The following is a 20,179-nucleotide window of genomic DNA, read 5'->3' as shown; positions in this document are numbered from 1 at the left end:
ATAAATAGAGAACTCTGGGTAATGTACCCAACACGTAGTTCTAATGTTCACCACCTACGACGTTGGGCGCTGATAACCTTATTCCAGACCCCTAATGCCAGATGGTGCTGACCGCAGTTTCGCATCCTATTATATTTATCCATGGTATATATATATATATATATATATATATATATATATATATATATATATATATATATATATATATATATATATATATGTATAATCTATTAATTTGTCTATGGTATATCGTCGCTCCAATTTGTACGTACACTTCCTCGTTGGTAGCAATAGAAACATATCATTCACCAAGCTGGCACAGAATTATGAACGCACTCTAGCAAATTGTGCGAACTCCATTATAGAGAAAAGCGCACATCGTGCAGAGTATAAGAGTTTTCTCGCGGTTGCAAAACTTTGTGCTACATATTGGGTTTACCTGTGTGTATTATAGTTGGCGATTTTTTTTTTGTTTGTCTATTCTCGAATCTTATCGAATACTCGATGTTACAGTTCATACGGTTAGAGGACGTAAGAAATAGACAAAAATTGTGTAAAATGTAGTCTGAGTGCTTTGTAGGTTATAAACCACTAACAACAGTGTGTGTAACTATTCGTTTTTTTAACGAGTATAATTTCTTCTGTTTAATGGCGGATATATATTTATATCTGATATTACATAATACTTGATTTTCAGAATTTTTGGTGAAGGGTTAAAGGTCGATTTGCTATGTTGTGTCTGAAATTCATAAACAATACTTGCATTCATTAAAACTACGGAGGATTGACTTTTATGGCATCTGAACAAACGACACTGTTTTATAAAGTGCTTTCGGTGAAGTGCATAATTATCAATGACATGGTTAAAAATTATTTGCACATGGTTGCATAATGACAATCTTTGATGTTAAGGGCAAAGTTTAGAACCTCTCAACCGTGTGTCCTTAAATAATGTACATTCCTTTACAGATGTTACTATTCACAGAATCTGGTGAACAAAACTGAGAACATCTTATGTGTTGGGAGTTTTCATGTTCCTAGCCTATTGTGATTGTTACAACAGTTTGGTAAGTATTTGGAACGTAATGTTGGTGATGTTTACTGTCTCTACTGGTTTAAGTACTTCTAAAGGTCAGTACAGTCGGTACACTCTAAAGGTGTAGTAAAATTACTGTTGTGTTATTCCATGAAAATGCCATATTTCCAAGAAAATTTCAGTATACGCGTACCTCACTGGCAACAATTATTTTAAAATATTTTTTTAAGATTTCATAAATGGAAAAGTTAGAGACATCACATAACAACTTATATGGAAAAGCTTTTGATTTCCGTACAAATTCTCAAGAAAAACACGTAACACAAGGAGTGTGACACAAAAAAATATATATATTAGTTTCGTGTGTAACTAAAGTTTATCCTCAAATTCAGTTGCAATTTTTTTTTTTTTTAAAGTCGTTACGCCTAAAAGTAGTTAGCAGTGGGATTTCAAATACTTACTGTTGATGCGTGAGTGCGCGTTTCTTTTTCAATGTAGGCCTACATATATTATAGGTTAAATATTCTTGAAATTATGTGTTTCCATAATTGTTGTAAAAATATATAGTGTGTAGGCCTAAAATTAGTATAAATCATTTAATTTATGTCTAAAGTTCGTATAAAATATTTAGTTTTTTTTTAATTCCTTGAACTAAAAACTTACAAGAACTGGCTATGTTAATTTATTTCATCTAATAGAACAAGCTTATACATATTTATGAGAAGTAGGTAACTGCCATACTAAGTAGTCTTCTGTATAAATAAATTGGTGTATATATTTGCACATTAGGCAAATTGGTACTAAATTTCTGATATGGATTTAACATTTTTTATTTACTGTAATAACGTTAATTGATTTACCCAAGGTATCATTTAGCAATTCTAAAAGATAATCCTTTTTTTTTTAATCTATGTTACTTGTTCTATTGATATCATAAATATTTATACATTCTGAACATTTTAATTTTAGTATTTTCAAGAATTTAAGTTGGATAGGTCTAAATTTAGTTTGAGTTAGCACAAAAAAATGAGGTAATATCAGCCCACTGGATCACTGAACCAACTTCTCGAGTTACCAATAGACTACTCTACTACAAAAGCAACAGGCAACATAATGAACTATGCACTTAGTCTTATGCAGTTAGGCCTATATCTAATGTCTCGAAACATGCAAGAACTTAGGCAAACAATTTTGAACAACATTTGATGATTTTTGCAGTATGAATAATAAAGAAACTAACTGCCTGGAAGAGATGGTGCAGCCACACGTTTTAAGAATAGGTATATGATGGCACCCATGTCGAACAATAACTATCCAGATGCCATCCATTATGATTCACGGAACTTCTTTGAACCTTATCATAGCAATAGAGCAGCACTCAAGAGATATGCCACGCAACATATCTTAAATGGAAGAAATGTTTGAAACACCAAAAAAAAAAAAAAAAATGTCATAAAAGAATCCAATATCAATGTGAAGTATATTTTTGTAGACAAAAACTACATTAATCTGACTGAAGGCAGAAAGTTTTTTCAAAAGATTGTACCAATTAGGGGAATACAACATTCTTAATGCATTCATGAATTGGGGCATCTTGTGATAGGAGTCTTTAGAAACACTAAAAATCATTGTTGACATGTTTTATCACTCATTGAAACAAATCAGTCCATATCAAGGAATATAGCATGTTGCAGTATCACGAAAGGTCAATTGAAGGTAGGAGGAGATTGGTGTGCTGTAACCTATAATGACATCAATATTATCCAGGGGAAGTTAAAAACGCTTGTGGTGGCGAAGAATTTAAAGTGTTTGTGATGTTCAAGGAAGGGAAGTACAACAAATGGCTGAAAAAGTGGACATATTGGTGTTTTCGTCACATGACATTACACAGAAGATACCACCACAGATGGTTGTGAACAGCTGTGGGTATTCTAAATCTGAAAGTGTATTTTATTGTAATCAAGTGTTGTTTTGTATAATAAGAATGGTAGACATAAGTCTTAATGTATAAGTCTTTCATAAGAAGTGATGTAATATAATGCATTTAAAACAGTTAGTAATCAACATGACAGAAATGTTCATTTGTCACAACATATTTGCAATATTTTATTTGTGAATGGCACTGTTATTTTTTTTTAGTTTGTGATTTAGCAGTTACATGTATTATACAAGTGCCTTAATTATTTGGAGAACAACTGAATGCTTTTAATATGTCCGTATTTTTCATGAACTACTAAGTATTTAATTAAGTCCACTGCTGTGGAGTAATGGTTAGCACAGCTGACCGTGAAACGAGCAGGACTGGGTTTAAATCCTGGTTGGGACAAATTACCTGGTTGGTGTTTTTTCCGGGATTTTCTGTCAACCAATTGAAGCAGAATTGATGGGTAACTTTTGGCATTGGACTTCATACTCATTATGCCATCACTAATTCACATATCATCATCCATACAATAGCCAGAGTTAAGTTCACTGTGCAGCATGCTGTACTTGTACAAAAGCGCAACTGTTTGGCTACCCAATCATTCACAGAATAGAAGTGGTAAGCACAATAAGCCTCAGGCTGCAGTGTAGTCCCTCCTCCATATAAGACAAAAAAAAAGTATTTAATTAAATATCCCTTTTATAATAGCCATGATGAAATTCTGTTGAAATTTTAACATCTCTCCACACTTACACATGGGAGAGAAAACGTGCTTAAATCATTAAACATTTTTCACATTCATCTGCTTCATATCACTTCTATATCTCTTCAAAGAATTCACTAACCTTGTCACATGTCACTTAGCTATCACCTCATTTAACCCATCTAAGCCGTAACGAAACAAAAATCAGTTGTCAGTGCTGTGTATGATATGGGGAGATATCGAAGTTTGGCCGGCATTCTCAGTGCGCCCACATCGACTACATTTATTGTATTAAATAAATAATATTGCTTAGATTATTTAAGTTGTTCAAAGTAAGGCATCGAAGGTGTGAAAAATAGTAAGCTGCAATAATTTTATTGTTCACGCCCATGAGGAATACTATATATGACATAAATAGTGAATCAGCCTTTTCTCGTTGCACTTTGGTGGAGAAATAGCATTGTGGTTAACAGACACTTTTCTCAATATCTGAGATGCTTTCCCCCCCCCCCCCCTTCACGTGTTCCATTTCCTACTCTTCATACACACACAGTTACGAAATCTTGAATAAAAATGTATTAAAAGTTGCATGATAATCCAAAGCAACAGGATATTGGATGTCTTTATTGCATTTTCATTGTAGAGAAGTATGCCTATTATTTCCATTAGCAGAATATTGTCTAAAAGTATGTCATTTTTATTAGTTTTTTTTTTTTTGGTTTGTATTTTTATTTATTTTTTTTTTTTTTGGCTGTGTCACCGCAGTAGGCATATCACTCATGGCTAAATGTGTTATATGTTGAAAGTGGAATTTTTCGTTACCAGACATTTTCGAAAATCACACTGACTTCAATTGTTGAAGAATTCTGTTATTACTCACGTTTTACACAACATTTGTTTCTCATTTTTAACTTACAGTACATAGATAGGCTATCAAATAATACCTTATATTTTGGGCAGAAACTCCATCTGTGCAGTTGCAAATTGTTTGTCATAAACATAGGAACAGCAGGGCAATGAGTCCCGCGCCTTGTGTATGTCTCGGATAAAATTCAGATTTCTTACCTTGTACACCTCTGCACAGTGGAATAGGCCAATCTGGGCAATCTAGCTGAAAATAAATTAGTAACTTCTTTCCTATCTAAGAGATTTCGACGAAACTTTGTATGTTAGTTAAAAGTGCTACACTTGTTTTGTGTATGAAGTCTCAGTACCTTTGGATAAGGCACACAACCCCTCTATAGTGATGCTCTGTAAAAAAATAGTACTTAACTTTTCTCCTACATAGCAGATTTTCACAAAATATAGTATATCAGTTACAAGTTCCATACTTGTTTTGGTATGGAGTCTGGTTACGTTTGGATAAAGAAACCTACCCCTTCATAGGGGTGAATGAATACAAAAATAATAACTTCTCTCCTATTTAAGAGATTTCCACAAAATATACAAAATTAGTTACATGTAGCATACTTGGTTTGTGTACAAAGGTTGAAGGTTGATTACTTTTGGATAAGGGAAACTATCCCTTTATAGGGGTGAGTAATTGATATTCTTTCCTATTTTCATTGCGCTTCGAGTTGTGGCAGCCACCTTTTTGACTATTCGGGCAGCATCATGGCTTCCCAAAAATCGTAAGGAACACTGTGCTGCGAAAACTCTTCTTCGTTGTGTGAGGAAACTAAATCCTTTACAGCATTTCGCCCACATTTTAGCTCGATTCTGAGAAAAGTTTATAGGGTTTCCCTACTGTAGACGTCGATATTCTACCTTTTAAGAATACCAAAACTTCACATGAAAAAATTATATTCTCATGAAACCACTTGCCATACTTTTTTACAAAAAATCTTTATAGCTCTTACATTTTTTCCAGCGCTTACGAAATTAGTAAATGAAATTCCCTACAATTATGGAGAAAGATTTCTTTACACCTTGAGAACAATTCTCCAAATTAAGTTTTGTAGGCCTAATAACAAAAGAAATGAGTGATCCCGATGTTATCACTTAACACTTCAAAGAGTTCTCACTTCGTCCGACACAGGCAGATCATTTTAAAGCAGTAATCAGTCAATAAATCGAATTATGTGGAACATATTATTAACACCAACAATTCACATCTTGGGAGGAAGAGAGCCACAAGTGTAAAAAAGTCATAAATTGAATTAAGATTACTATGTGTTAGAGAAAAAGATTACAAATTTGTTTTTATAAGGCCCCAAGTCACGAGCAAGAAAATAGATGCATGACAAAATTGTGTCCTTATGGTAGTGTGATATAGGAATGGAACCTTTAACAACTGAATAAAAAATGATTCATCTGATGATCAAAAGCAAGTAATGGTCCCTTAAACGAAGTTATAGTAATTTAGCAATTACGTCTGATGAGAAAACTTAGTTAAAATAATGTTATCTTGTCAAGATATAATTATTCACTGGAATATTTTTCTATTCCACAAATACTTTGTATTATGATGTTCCTTCTTTGAAATAATTCTAAATGGCCCTATCTTCATTATGGCTCTTTTAGAATAAACACGTGGCATTTTATCCCGCAACAATGGCACGCCTGGCCAGACATTCATGATTCCTTTGTTTTAGCACCTTTTCCTTGTTTACATAATTATTACAACAGTGTTTGATTGTTCATGAATATTTTCATGTAGCTGCATAAATCAAGAAGAGAGTTCATAAAAGCTTTAGCAGTATCTTTGCTGAATCAGGTAATATAAATTTAAATGTATTTATTCAATGTTCACTAACAATATTATAATGTGTTGAAAAATAGAAACTTAAGAAAAAATGATATTTTAGAAATGTTGTAATTGTTCTAAAATTACAAGCCATAACTAATAATAAGAAACATACAATATATATATCACAGTTGTATGAACACACACATGTGTGATTTAAATAACTAATAATGTTATAATTTTTACAGAATAACTATGATTCTGAGAGCGAATTCGATAACAGTGGTACAGACAAAACCTAGAAACCTGAAGGGAGCATTTCAGATGGAGATGCTAATGCTCATTTTTTAAGATAATCATCTCGCTAATACATGAGTGGTTCTAAAACAATTGTAGATCTGCATAGAAATTATGTTACAGATTGTAGAGAAATTAACTTAAAGTTTGAAAACTACACAGCTTACAGAGTTCAACCTTCTTTGTCCCTAAAAAAAGACCTGTGTTACGATAGACACAAGTCAAACAGAATGAGTGTATTATAGCTTGCTATGATACCCTGTTTGGGGATATTTATAAACGTAGGCTCTCAACTTACAATTTCACCATTTACAACATGGATAGTGTCATAGGTCAATGCTTCACTTGGCATGGAGATGAAGACAAATGTGGTCCGAATGAAATTGGAAAGAAAAACAGTTTTGGAAAGTCCATTACTTTTTATCCTGATAAAAGTATATACAGTGCGTTTGTAACTTGGCTGGACCGTTCCGCGGCGGTGTTGGACTGGGTGAAGATTGGCGCGCCTGCTGCCAGATAGTGCTGTAGCACTGGTGTAGTACCCCACAAATCACTGCAACGTTTAGCAAAGAGGTTAACATTTCCAAGACGTCAGCTTTTGTGGCAACGAAACTTCTGAAACTTAAGCCTTACAGTGTAACTGTAGTTCATGCTTTACAACCACAAGATCTTGTAAGTAGGATTAATTATTGCAGTTGGTTTGTGCAGTCCATTCATAATGGCGATGTGGACCCACTTTTAACTTTCTTCACTGATGAAGCATGGTTTCATCTTCACGGCCACATTTCTACTAAGAACAATAGATACTGGGCTACCAAAAATCCCATATTATTCATGAAGTTCTTCACCATGCTGCAAAAGGTGGGGTTTGGTGTGCAGTGAGTGTGAGTAGAATTATCGGTCCCATATTTTTCGACACAACAGTTGAGTCACACGTTTATGTAACTTCAATTTTGAATAATTTTTTTCCGCAACTAACAAGAAATGAACGACTGAGTGGCTGGTTTCAGCAGGATTCAGCTACAGCGCACACCACTGCGAATTCTATGCATGAATTGCGAAGTGTGTTTGGTGACAGAATAATTAGTCGAGGATTGTGGCCACCTCGTTCCCCTGACCTATCTCCATGCGATTTTTATTTATGGGGAATGTTAAAGAATAAAGTGTACGCATCAATTCCGCACACGTTACAAGAATTGAAGGACAACATCACGAGAGAAATACAGGCAATCAGTCAACATGAACTTTTGAGAGTGAACCAGAATTGTTTTTTGAGATATAGGGAATGTTTTCGAGTTGAAGGTCATCACTTTCAACATCTGTCGTGATGCAGGTAAGCCTAATGTTAGTAGAGTAGTTAGTGTTCCGTACCCATGACTTGCCAGTCATTTACGTGTAACTCTGGCGGCAGGTGCGCCAATATTCACCCAGTCCAAGGCTGCCGCGGAATGGTCCAGCCGAGCTACGAACGCACTGTAGTTTCATGTCACGTGTATGCATTCAAGTCATAAAATAATATTCCTTCTCTCAGTCACAGATTTTCAGTAACTGCCACACAGAATGAGGGAGATCACATGAACTCGCTCGTTGAAAAACAGAAAAGAAAGCATATGAGGGCAGGGCATATCTACGTCCCCACTTGGTGGGTGACAGTGATACAAAACAGGTCAGTCATTTGAAGTAAATGAAATGGATATAGAGGATATAATTTTGACTACCTCTTTTCGATCTAATTTCAGTACAAACGAAAAGGTGAAGTAATTTGGATTGAAATGAAGGAAATTGAAGTTGAAAAGGAAGCACCTTATTTACTTAAATACAAAATCAGTTTTCAGGATTGTGAGTACAGTGTTATCAATGGTGAGCATCGGCAAAATGGTAGATATTCTGATTCACATGAACTGCCTATAAGTGGACCACATACATCAGTGGCACAAAAAAAAAAAGAGATCTTGTAGCAATGTGTGAAGCAAATCATATCAAGTCACAGTACCATGTGTTCTGTAAGAATGTTACAGTTTCTCCCGAGGTAGAGGATAACATTGAATAATTATAGGCCATATTTGAAAGAAAAAATTTCGTAGGGAGATGTTTTTTAAGTCTGTATAATTTAAAGTAACTTTCATACTTAATTTTGTTATTAATGTTGTCCTAATTAAAATTGTATTATTTATGTTATAATTTAGTATTATGTATGATTTGAAATGGAAAATTGTGGATTTCTTTTAGGGAAATACACTTGGACATAACTACAGTATTTTATGCAGATTTATTTCAATATGGCCAGAAGTGCAAAAAAACTGCTAAAATTAAATTTACTAAACTTTTTTAAAGTTTTAATTGCCAATATCTCAGAAGTATAATTTTTACACTTGTGGCCCTCTTCTTCCCAAGGTGCGAATATTATAGTATTAATGACATAGAAACAGAAAGAATTATCTCAGAATGTAGACTTTCATGGCCTGGGTCAAAATAAGAATTCTCTGGGTTGAGAGGCCGTGGTTCACTACTAGTTGTCAGACTAAACCGTAAACAGCACACCAATCACCACTCCTATAAATACTGAGTCACACCAGTTACTACTTGCATGCTGAGATCACTTCACCCATGTCTACTGCTGTAGTTGAAGACGAAATGTTGGGATCCACCGTCTCCAGTAGACCACGGCATCTCAGCCTGGAGAATTCTTTCTTATTTTATAGACATAGAATTACTACATATTTCACCCAGAACCCAACAATTAAATATACTGGAACAGTATGAAATATACAAATACACAAACTACACAAACAAAATATACTTCATATGCAACTAAATTTTAACTCCTACACACTCTTAGATATCATAATAAACAAGACACAGGTCCACAGAGGACAGTAATCTGGAAGATGCAAGCTTGAAGCAGTAGTAAGACTGCTGATGATGAAGCAAATGACTTTGAAATAGCCGTATGGTGTATTTAAGTTACATTACCTTTTTTTGACAGTATTTGAACACTATGAAGTTTTAAGGTTTTTAAGTTTTAAATTTTATCATATTTTAAACCTATTTTAAATCTCCTGGGGTAGTGGCTGGTATGAGAGAAGAACTTCCTTAACATAAAGGTCTAATTATAATTACACAAGGGAAACCGATTTTTACCTCCAGGAACCCAATGATTGTTTTTTTTTGTCAATTTTTATATGCAGAAACCAAAAATGTTTAAATTAGCCTATTGGGTCTCGATTTTATTTATATTCGATTCCCGACTGTGATAAAATTAATATCATGTGCAGTAAATCCTAAGGCTTTGTTACTTATGATTTGTAGAATGAATATTAAAAAATATTTGTACGCAGTTTAAAATATAATTCTTGTACGTCATAATGTTTGTACTTTGTGGGTTCCTTAGTCTCTAAATTTATTGTGTGTCATGTATGAGGCAGGTAGAACTTTATTACCAGATATCCCTTGCCTGAGATGGAAGAACTAAATTGTTTTGTATTGAAAATAAGTGTTATCTTAAAATATGAATGTACTAATAAACATGATATTGCTACTTTTAGAATTGATCTGGGTAAAAGTTTCGTTTAGAGATTTGGTTTGGTGAATTAGTCTAGTGCTGTTGTTCTTTGAGGCAAGATATCTTATTGTTAATCGCTGCAGTGATTGTAGTTCTGTGCTCTTACTTTCACTACTTCGGTTGCAGAATTGGTGATCAAGATAAAATGTGGACTCCAAAACATTATAGTGTTAAACATTGGGAAACTATACAGGAATTCATAATTCATTCCTGGTCAGTGTAATATAAATCATAACCCACTTGTGAATTCAAAAATGTTCTCCTGCCCTCTCTGCATATAAAATTGGGATCAATGAAATATTTTGTCAAAAGAATTGAATAGAGAAGGCAGTGTTTTTGTTACATGCAAGAATTATCTCCCAGTTTAACATACTTACATACTTACTTACTTACAAATGGCTTTTAAGGAACCCGAAGGTTCATTGCCGCCCTCACATAAGCCCGCCAGTGGTCCCTATCCTGTGCAAGATTAATCCAGTCTCTATCATCATATCCCACCTCCCTCAAATCCATTTTAATATTATCCTCCCATCTACGTCTCGGCCTCCCTAAAGGTCTTTTTCCCTCCGGTCTCCCAACTAACACTCTATATGCATTTCTGGATTCGCCCATATGTGCTACATGCCCTGCCCATCTCAAACGTCTGGATTTAATGTTCCTAATTATGTCAGGTGAAGAATACAATGCGTGCAGTTCTGTGTTGTGTAACTTTCTCCATTCTCCTGTAACTTCATCCCGCTTAGCCCCAAATATTTTCCTTAGCACCTTATTCTCAAACACCCTGAACCTATGTTCCTCTCTCAGAGTGAGAGTCCAAGTTTCACAACCATACAGAACAACCGGTAATATAACTGTTTTATAAATTCTAACTTTCAGATTTTTCGGCAGCAGACTAGATGATAAGAGCTTCTCAACCGAATAATAACACGCATTTCCCATATTTATTCTGCGTTTAATTTCCTCCCGAGTGTCATTTATATTTGTTACTGTTGCTCCAAGATACTTGAACCTTTCCACCTCTTCGAAGGATAAATCTCCAACCTTTACACTTCCATTTCGCACAATATTCCGGTCACGAGACATAATCATATACTTTGTCTTTTCGGGATTTACTTCCAAACCGATCGCTGCACTTGCTTCAAGTAAAATTTCCGTGTTTTCCCTAATCGTTTGTGTATTTTCTTCTAACATATTCACGTCATCCGCATAGACAAGAAGCTGATGTAACCCGTTCAATTCCAAACCCTGCCTGTTATCCTGAACTTTTATCCTGAACTTTCCTAATGGCATATTCTAGAGCGAAGTTAAAAAGTAAAGGTGATAGTGCATCTCCCTGCTTTAGCCCGCAGTGAATTGGAAAAGCATCAGATAGAAACTGACCTATACGGACTATGCTGTATGTTTCACTGAGACACATTTTAATTAATCGAACTAGTTTCTTGGGAATACCAAATTCAATAAGAATATCATATAATACTTCCCTCTTAACCGAGTCATAAGCCTTTTTGAAATCTATGAATAACTGATGTACTGTACCCTTATACTCCCATTTTTTCTCCATTATCTGTCGAATACAAAAAATCTGATCAATAGTCGATCTATTACGCCGAAAACCACACTGATGATCCCCAATAATTTCATCTACGTACGGAGTTAATCTTCTCAAAAGAATATTGGACAAAATTTTGTACGACGTCAACAAAAGTGATATTCCTCGAAAGTTACCACAGTTGGTTTTGTCCCCCTTTTTAAAAATAGGTACAATTATGGACTCCTTTCATTGTTCTGGTACAATTTCCTTTTCCCAAATAGCAAGTACAAGTTTATAAATTTCGCTATATAATGCACTCCCACCCTCTTGTATTAATTCTGCTGGAATTTGATCGATACCTGGAGCCTTGTACTTTTTCAGATTTTCTATCGCAATTTCGACTTCTGAAAGCGTGGGTTCGGGTATAAATGGCTCAGCAGTTTGTATTTCAATTTCGTCCCGATCATTTCTATTTGGCCTATGTACATTTAGTAGTTGCGCAAAATAGTTTTTCCATCTGTTTAGGATTGATGGAGAGTCTGCAAGCAAGTCACCATTCTCATCCTTGATCACGTTTACCCTTGGCTGATATACGTTCTTAAATTCCTTTATACTCTTATATAAATCTCGAATGTTTTTATTCTTACTATTTGTTTCTACCTCATTCAGTTTTTCCTTCAAGTAACCTCTCTTTTTATTCCTAAGTTTACAACTTGCTTCCCGTCTTTCATTGAAATAATTATCTCTCTTCTCCTCAACTGGATCCTGTAAGAATTTCAATTTTGCGTGTTTCCTTCTTTCTACTACCATGCAACAATCTTCATCAAACCACGGTTTCTTTTTCTTAGTTTCATAATAACCTATGCTCTGCTCAGCTGCAATTTTGATACTATCTCTGATATTTTCCCACACGCTATTAACGTCTAATTCTTTCTCAACTTCGTCGGAACTTTCTAAAGTGGCAAACCTATTCGAAATTTCGACCTGATAATTTTGCTTAGCTTCTTCGTCCTTTAATTTCAAAATATTGAATTTAGTAATATTAACTTGTTGCTCTACTCGCTTGGCTACTGATAATCTTTCTCTTAATTCTCCAATCACCAAATAATGGTCAGAATTACAGTCTGCACCCCTGAAAGTTCGAATATCTACTATACTAGTATGTCTCCGTTTATCTATCAAGATGTGATCTATTTGGTTGTGTGTCAATCCATCTGGAGAAGTCCAAGTATATTTATGTATATCCTTATGGGGGAATGTTGTACTTTAGACAATTAAATTTTTCGATGTAGCAAAGTTGACTAATCTAACTCCATTGTCACTACTAATTGCGTGTAGGCTCTCTTTTCCAATAGTTGGTCTAAAAATATCCTCCCGTCCTACTTTAGCATTGAAATCCCCCAATAAAATTTTCATGTGATATCTAGGGAACTGATCAAAAGTATGTTCCAATTCCTCATAGAAGCTATTCTTTATATGGTCGTCTTTCTCTTCTGTAGGGGCGTGAGCATTTATAACTATGATGTCGCACCATCTACCCTTAAGTACTAAATATGATAACCTGTCACTGATAAATTCGACCTTTTTTACTGCTGATTTTATTCTTTTATGAACAAAGAATCCTGTTCCTAATTGGTGATTATTGTTTCCTTCCCCATAATACAACAAGTAATCTCCTATTTGTGATATGCCATTCCCATCTAACCTAACCTCTTGTACTCCTACGAAGTCTATTCTATATCTAGCTAGTTCTTTTGCTACTAATGTTACCCCTCCTGTTCTATAAAGACTAGTTACGTTCCAAGTGCCAAATCTCAAATCCTTATTCCTTTGCTGTGGTCGTGCCAGAGAATCAGTCCTATTCCGAGGCTTATTCTAGGGATACGTAACAAGCTGTTTTTTACGGTGATGGGTTGTTAGCCCTTCGCCCAACCCCCAAGCTGGAGGACCACCCCTTATCGGCTGTCCACGACTGCTTATTCAACATATTCGCAGCTACCCTCCATATCTGGAGGCCGTCTCCTCTATCCGCAACCTGAGGACGCGCCATGCCGTGGTGATAGGGACCCACAATACATGGAGTTTAACATACACAAAGTTAAAAGAGGGTATTTTCTTTGGCACACAGATAAAGAAGCTTTTGAAAGATGAGGTTTCTGCAAGTAAGTTAACAAATACAGAACTGGCAGCCTGGCGTGCTTGACAGTAAGAAGGATGAACAATATGAATACAATGTTATAAAGAAATGGGAAGTGGGATGTCCTGAAAGAGTCTTTCTTCCATTTGCACTTAGACTTTTTTCCCCTGAAAATTTGGGCGCTGTTAATGATGAACAGTCCACACCTGTGGAGTAATGGTTAGTGCATCTGGCCACGAAACCAGGTGGCCCGCGTTCGATTCCCAGTCGGGGCAAGTTACCTGGTTGAGGTTTTTTTCCGGGGTTTTCCCTCAACCCAATATGAGCAAATGCTGGGTAACTTTCGATGTTGAACCCTGGACTCATTTCAGCAGCATTATCACTTTCATCTCATTCAGACACTAAATAACCTAAGATGTTGATAAAACGTCGTAAAATAACCTACCTAAAAAATTATGAACAGGGAGAGCATTTTCATCAGGACATGGGCACAATGGAAAAACGTTATAAGTTCGTTGGGATCCCACTTTGCTGGGAGATTATTGCTGGTTTCTGAAGGAAGCTATGGAAGCGCGAGTTATATTATTTCTATTGCCAATATTTTAAGCAGTTTATATAAATTCATTTTATTTCTATTTAGACTAAGAAATATCTTTCGTTTTTCTTAGAAATACCAAATTTTCAATTTACATTTAAATTGACAATTTGAAATAGCATAATTTTATTTTTATTTAATTTTTCTTCCATATCTTATGAACTAAGCTCTATAGGAAAAATTGAAAGACATTTTCAGACTCAGCATACTGATTTCCATAAGAATCAGGTATTTTCACTCAGGAGGTATGACAAAAATTTTTTTTGTTCCCTAGTATTATCCTTAGGCCTAGTTCTATTTTTTATATAATATATAAAAATTAGAGACAAAATTGTTGTTAGGCATATATATGTAGGGAAATTTCTGAGGAAGAGAAAGAGTTCATAATAATGATCGAGTATTCTGTTATAACATTTCTGTTTTTAACCTTTGAAGCTCTGATCTCATGTTCGAGAAATTATCTTTCAATAACGAAAATTATCATGCAGGAAATACACTGACTTAAGCAGTCCAGCAGAACCATGCTAGATCTACATTTTGTGCACAAAGTTATTTATTATTTATTTTTTATTGAAGATATGTAAATTGTGGTTTACATTGCATTAGTTGAATTTCGTACATTGCTTGTAGAAATCTATTCTTGAAATAATGCTCCTATGGCTGTAATGGTTAAATTGAAAGTAGAGTAGTAGTTGTTGAGACATGAAGTTGGTAAATAGGTGCACATTAAATATGAACTAAATTTTCGGTTTTTGTATTTAAACATCTTCGTATACGGGGTGAAATGTAAGTGTCATTAATTTCAGGGGATTATTCTTTGAGATATTTCAAACAAAAGATTTTAATACAATACAATGTAACATGTTAAAATTCCATTTCAGAACGAAAAATTACATTTGTTAGTATCAAAATTCTATATACTTAAAGGATGAAACTAAAATTCTTTCAATCACTTATTATCATAATACATTGATGGAGCATATTGGAAACTAAATGGCTTTCTTACAACATGCTATGAAATATTTCATACGAAACAATTTTTATCTCGAAAGGGAAACAAAAACGAGCAAAATTATATTGAACTTTTTTGTTTGAAATATCTCAAGGAATAACCACATGAAATTAATGACATTAATTACAGTCTGCCCTGTATACTGGTACACTGTATGAATGACATTGTCACTGACATATATTATGCAGTGGCAGCTCATGTTGGTGGGGCCAGATATTTCACAAATTTTGCGGTATACGTTAAATAATGCACCAAGATCTATTTCATTTAAGTTAATTGTTTCTACTTAAAAATTAGTTCAGCACAATACAACTAAAACTACCACTCATTACTGCAGCACCGTCATATGCTTGAGCTATGAGTTTATTTTCTAAATTGAAGGGTTGTATACTTTGTTTTAGAACCTTGCTCAGACAGCCGTGCAGTTGTTTACCTCTTTCAAAGAAAGAAACCTTTCCACAAATTTACAATCTTTTATGTATCTCAAAATAATAACAAATTGGCTTTTGCAGGTTATGTCTGTTGTTTTGTCAGCCTGCACAACAACAAAATCTGTAGAATTAATGTTCTGTTTCAGATCTTCGATGTATACACCATACATACTGTCCGTGATTTTCGTTCTGAACATTCAATTATAATTCGTGAGTTCCGCAAAATACTAAAGAATCAATTACTTTTGCTAGTATATGTCTGTTTTTTGTGACCTGTTCGTTGTGTTTCTGGATTGAAAATTTGACCACGGAATCAATTTTCGCTGCGATATTTACTGTCCCAAATAGTTTAAACTTACAAACATTTTCTAAATGTATTGCGCTTTCTTCTTGATTTTTTATGCGCTCCCTTAAATGTTTTAGATCTTTGGAATCTGTCGATGCACAGTGGGGTATTTGGCCGATTTAGGCAGCCAAAAGTCGATTTTCTAAAACTCGTTCTATGTAGGAAAAAAATACCACATGAAAAGGCTGAATAGTCAGGGAACACTAAACTACCCTACTTCCACCGCTTCGCGCAAACCTTGAGGCTGTATGACAGTCGAAACTTGATCGTCTTCTTTAGTGGACATTCTTTTCTTGGCATTGTCTGTGTAAGCTTACATTCTACAATTAATATTTATTCGGCGTATTGTCTGAAGTGAATAGTTACTGATTCTGATGAAGCCAGCAAGTATGGATACATTTTAAATATTTTCTTCGATATTGTAGCTATTTTGACGACAAAGCGCTCTGAAGAAATTTTTTTTTAATTGTTTTCATAAACTAATTTTAGCAAACTCGAGTATATTAGTTCATTTCCTGGTAAGGTTTTTACTGTAATAGGAAGGTTAAGGCTTCTGCTTCACGATTTCGTATAAATCAGCTGCAGTATCGCGCAATTTTCCAAGATATAGGTTCATTAACCTTTCCGACCCTGTGTGCATAATTATGCACATCACCAAAATTTCGGTTTTTTCTGCAATATGTGCACAGATTTTATAAAACTGTCTTTATTTTAGGATGTTGAAATAGTAATTTATAAATTACTTTGTAAAAATATATATACGTGTAGAAGAATAAACAGAGGAGAAACTAAAATCAGTTTTCAAATTTTGAAAATTTAAATTTTGCAAGAAATAACCTTTAGTGCTCCACATGTCAAAATATGAAGGGGGAGGGAAAATATTATGTAAAAATGAAAATTCGGATTTGAAGGTATGAAGTAGGGTACTAGTGAAAAGTAAACTAGACCTGTTAGTAGAAATGTAGAATTTTCGACTCTATGTTTATTTCTGTTTTATATTATTCGAATTTTTAGGGCAACTGGACGTCAATACAATGACTCGAAGAAAGTTGTGTAATATGATGCCGCGACAAAGTTTACCAAATATTAACGAAAAATAAGAGAATTTGTGAAAAATTTCCTACTAGCCTATGAAAATTACTGACGAACAAATACGAGGATGGATCGGAAAGTAAAACAATTTTTTCTGCATTGGTATTGCGTCTGTATTGTTGACATTTCACCAAGATATAGTTTGAAGTTTTCACTACAGACACAATTTGTTTTGCATGTGCAACTCTAGCGAGAGAAGTGTGAACTACGCAACAAAGATGGCGCGCATGTTACTGTCGTCAACTTGTGAAGAGCAGTTGTGCGATTTCTGTGGACTAAAGGACATAACCCGAGTAAAATTCACAGGGACATGTGTGGCATGTACACTTATCGGCAAAAAGAATGGGCCGGCCAACAATTTCTAAGTTCCAGAGACATAACATTGCACATGCTCGTATCGTCAAAGCCGTAGTTCACTAGGTAACACATATTAAACCATTTAAATTTGCTGTATTTTGTTTAAGAGTCTAAAATATGTAATAAAATCGAATGGCGGGTTGATTCTAGATACACCAGGGCCCTTGAAGAGTGAAATAATAATAAAATTGATAAATACAAAATCAACCGACCGGAGCGAATATGAACAGGAAAACCACGTATTATGCCGAACTGATATTAACAAGTCACAGTTGCATAAGTCGTTACGGCATTGGTCTATTGAACAAATTGATAGTAGTAGCTCAAGGTTCGAAACTCCCCCAATCTTCTTTTTTTAATTACAAATTTGCCATCATATGTGTCTCGCAAAGCTATAATTATGTGGCGATATCTCTTAGAATATGCCCAAACTCTAATAAATAATAAACCTCCCTCTCTCTTTCAAGCAATACTGCTATCTGTTAATACAACGGAAAATGATATCCAAAAGGAACACTTTTCTTCCAGCAGGATGGTTTACGAGGAGGCGTTATGTCGACCCAGTCGACTGGCCTCCAAATTCACCAGATATGAATCCGATTCAAAATTTGTGGACTGCAGCAAAAGGATCCTACGCTCTAATTGGGCAGAACAACCGCCCATTCGGACACCTGAGGATTTGTGGGACAGAGTTCTAGATGCGTGGGAGGAGATGGCCAAGAATTTAGACCTGTTCCATAATCTTGTGGACTCCATGCTGCGCAGAATGAGGACAGTTGTTGACGCAGGTGGTGTGTGGACGAGATACTAGTCCCCATCACAGGCCTTGTTTTGTTAATATATTAAAAAATTGTTTGTTTTTTTAATTTAATTATTTATTTGTGTTTGATATGCGTCCAGTTTTTTAAGATGTGAAACAAGTATTTTTGTTTATACAGGCCAGGTCTCACCTATTAATAGCCCACAGGTGATGGGCAATAATATTTTTACAAGGCAGGCATAACGAAGTTTGTTAACAAATGCCATTTCACATTTAAACTAATAAATTAAGTAAAAGTTAAAATAAAAAAAATAATAATTTTACCGTACCGGGAGGCGAACTCACAACCTCTGGTACAGATGTCAGACTTCTTACCACTGGGCCACACACTGCTCATAAGGTTTACTACATTATAGATGGACGACTTTCAATGAAGAGACACCATAGCAATGCTGTTATGTTATGTTTACACGAGTGAACCGCGCGATAGAATTAGCATTTCTATCGACCAAGAGTCGGCCCATTCTTTTTGCCGCTAAGTGTACAGGGAAGACTGTATAGACCATAGCAACATCTCTAGGTGGTACGTATTCTTCGCAGATGGCCATGAGAACTTTGTGTTTCACCAAGTTCTGGGCTGCCGGTAACAGCTGTAACCCAGCAGAATGTCACAGGCATTGAGGTGGCAATTTTGAATGACTGGCGGATCCAACTGCGAACCTTATCTCAGCAGTTCAACATTTCATATGGCGCGGTGTACAATATCGTGCATGACACACTGAAATTTCATAAAGTTAGTGCCCACTGGGTGGCTAAGAACCTGACAGACGCCCAAAAGGGCCAGCAAATGATGACATTCTTGGACCACTTAAGGCGTTACGCTGCAGAAGGGGATGACTTTCTGAAAGGAATTGTCACTGGTGATGAGTCCTTGATGTACCACTACACGCCCAAAACAATGCAGGCCTCTATGGAGTGGCATGCTTCTTCCCCAGTGAAGAAAAAATTCAAAGTGACGCAATCTGCTAAGGAAGTGCTTTTAACTGTGTTCTGGGATATGCATGGTGTATTGTTGGCAGACGTTGCTAAACACGGGACCATTGTGAGTGCTGCAGCCTACATTGAAACATTGGTAAAGTTGCGTCGTGCTCTTCGTGTCAAATGCTGTAACAATGTTGAGATGTCATACTTCTTCATGACAATGCTCGCCCCTGTGTTGCGGCTTCTGTTCGTGAGAAAATCAACACATTTGGTTGGGAGGTGCTCCAGCTTCCACCATACAGTCCAGACCTTGCACCATCGGAATTTCATCTGTTTGGTCCCATGAATAAATTCCTGGCCAGCCATTGCTTTGTGACCGATGCAGAAGTGTAATCAACTGTCTGCAGATGGTTACACTCCAACTGAATAGACTTCTATGAACAGGGTATAGACTGAAACTGGTTCCACGATGGGAGAAATGTGTAGAGAAACTTGGTGCCTATGTAGAAAAGTAACTAAAGGTACGGTCACACGTCGCTACTTTTGCAGCGCTACTTTTATACTGCAGCTGCAAAAGTTGCATGTCGTGTTCACACATAAGCCAAAAGTAGAGCGCTCCACGCTACTTTTCGTTCTGCACAACCCAAGTGCTGCAAAAGTTGCAACTGGAGGTTGCAAGTCTGTTCACATGCAAGGCGCTACTTTTGCAGCCGCAGTCATGCTGCAGGT

At 35.6% G+C, this 20,179-nt stretch overlaps 1 protein-coding gene across 4 annotated transcripts in view; it reads left to right on the top strand.

Moving 5' to 3' along the window:
- Positions 1–404: 404 nt before the first annotated feature.
- LOC138708243 (adiponectin receptor protein-like) overlaps positions 405–20,179 on the top strand; it is a 60,217-nt gene continuing 40,442 nt past the window's right edge. Inside the window, exons 1-2 of one of the 4 annotated variants that reach the window (XM_069838590.1) lie at positions 405–602; positions 970–1,067. The gene's annotated coding sequence lies outside the window, so the exon portion shown is untranslated. Of the gene's footprint in view, positions 607–697; positions 1,068–20,179 lie in introns of all 4 variants that reach the window. The other 3 variants (XM_069838589.1, XM_069838591.1, XM_069838592.1) reach the window with 3 other exon arrangements.

Source organism: Periplaneta americana, chromosome 10 (genome assembly GCF_040183065.1).
Source record: "Periplaneta americana isolate PAMFEO1 chromosome 10, P.americana_PAMFEO1_priV1, whole genome shotgun sequence".
Classification (NCBI taxonomy): Eukaryota; Metazoa; Arthropoda; class Insecta; order Blattodea; family Blattidae; genus Periplaneta; species Periplaneta americana.
The sequence above is the reverse complement of the archived record's forward strand: the minus strand, read 5'-3'. Positions and strand labels throughout refer to the sequence as shown.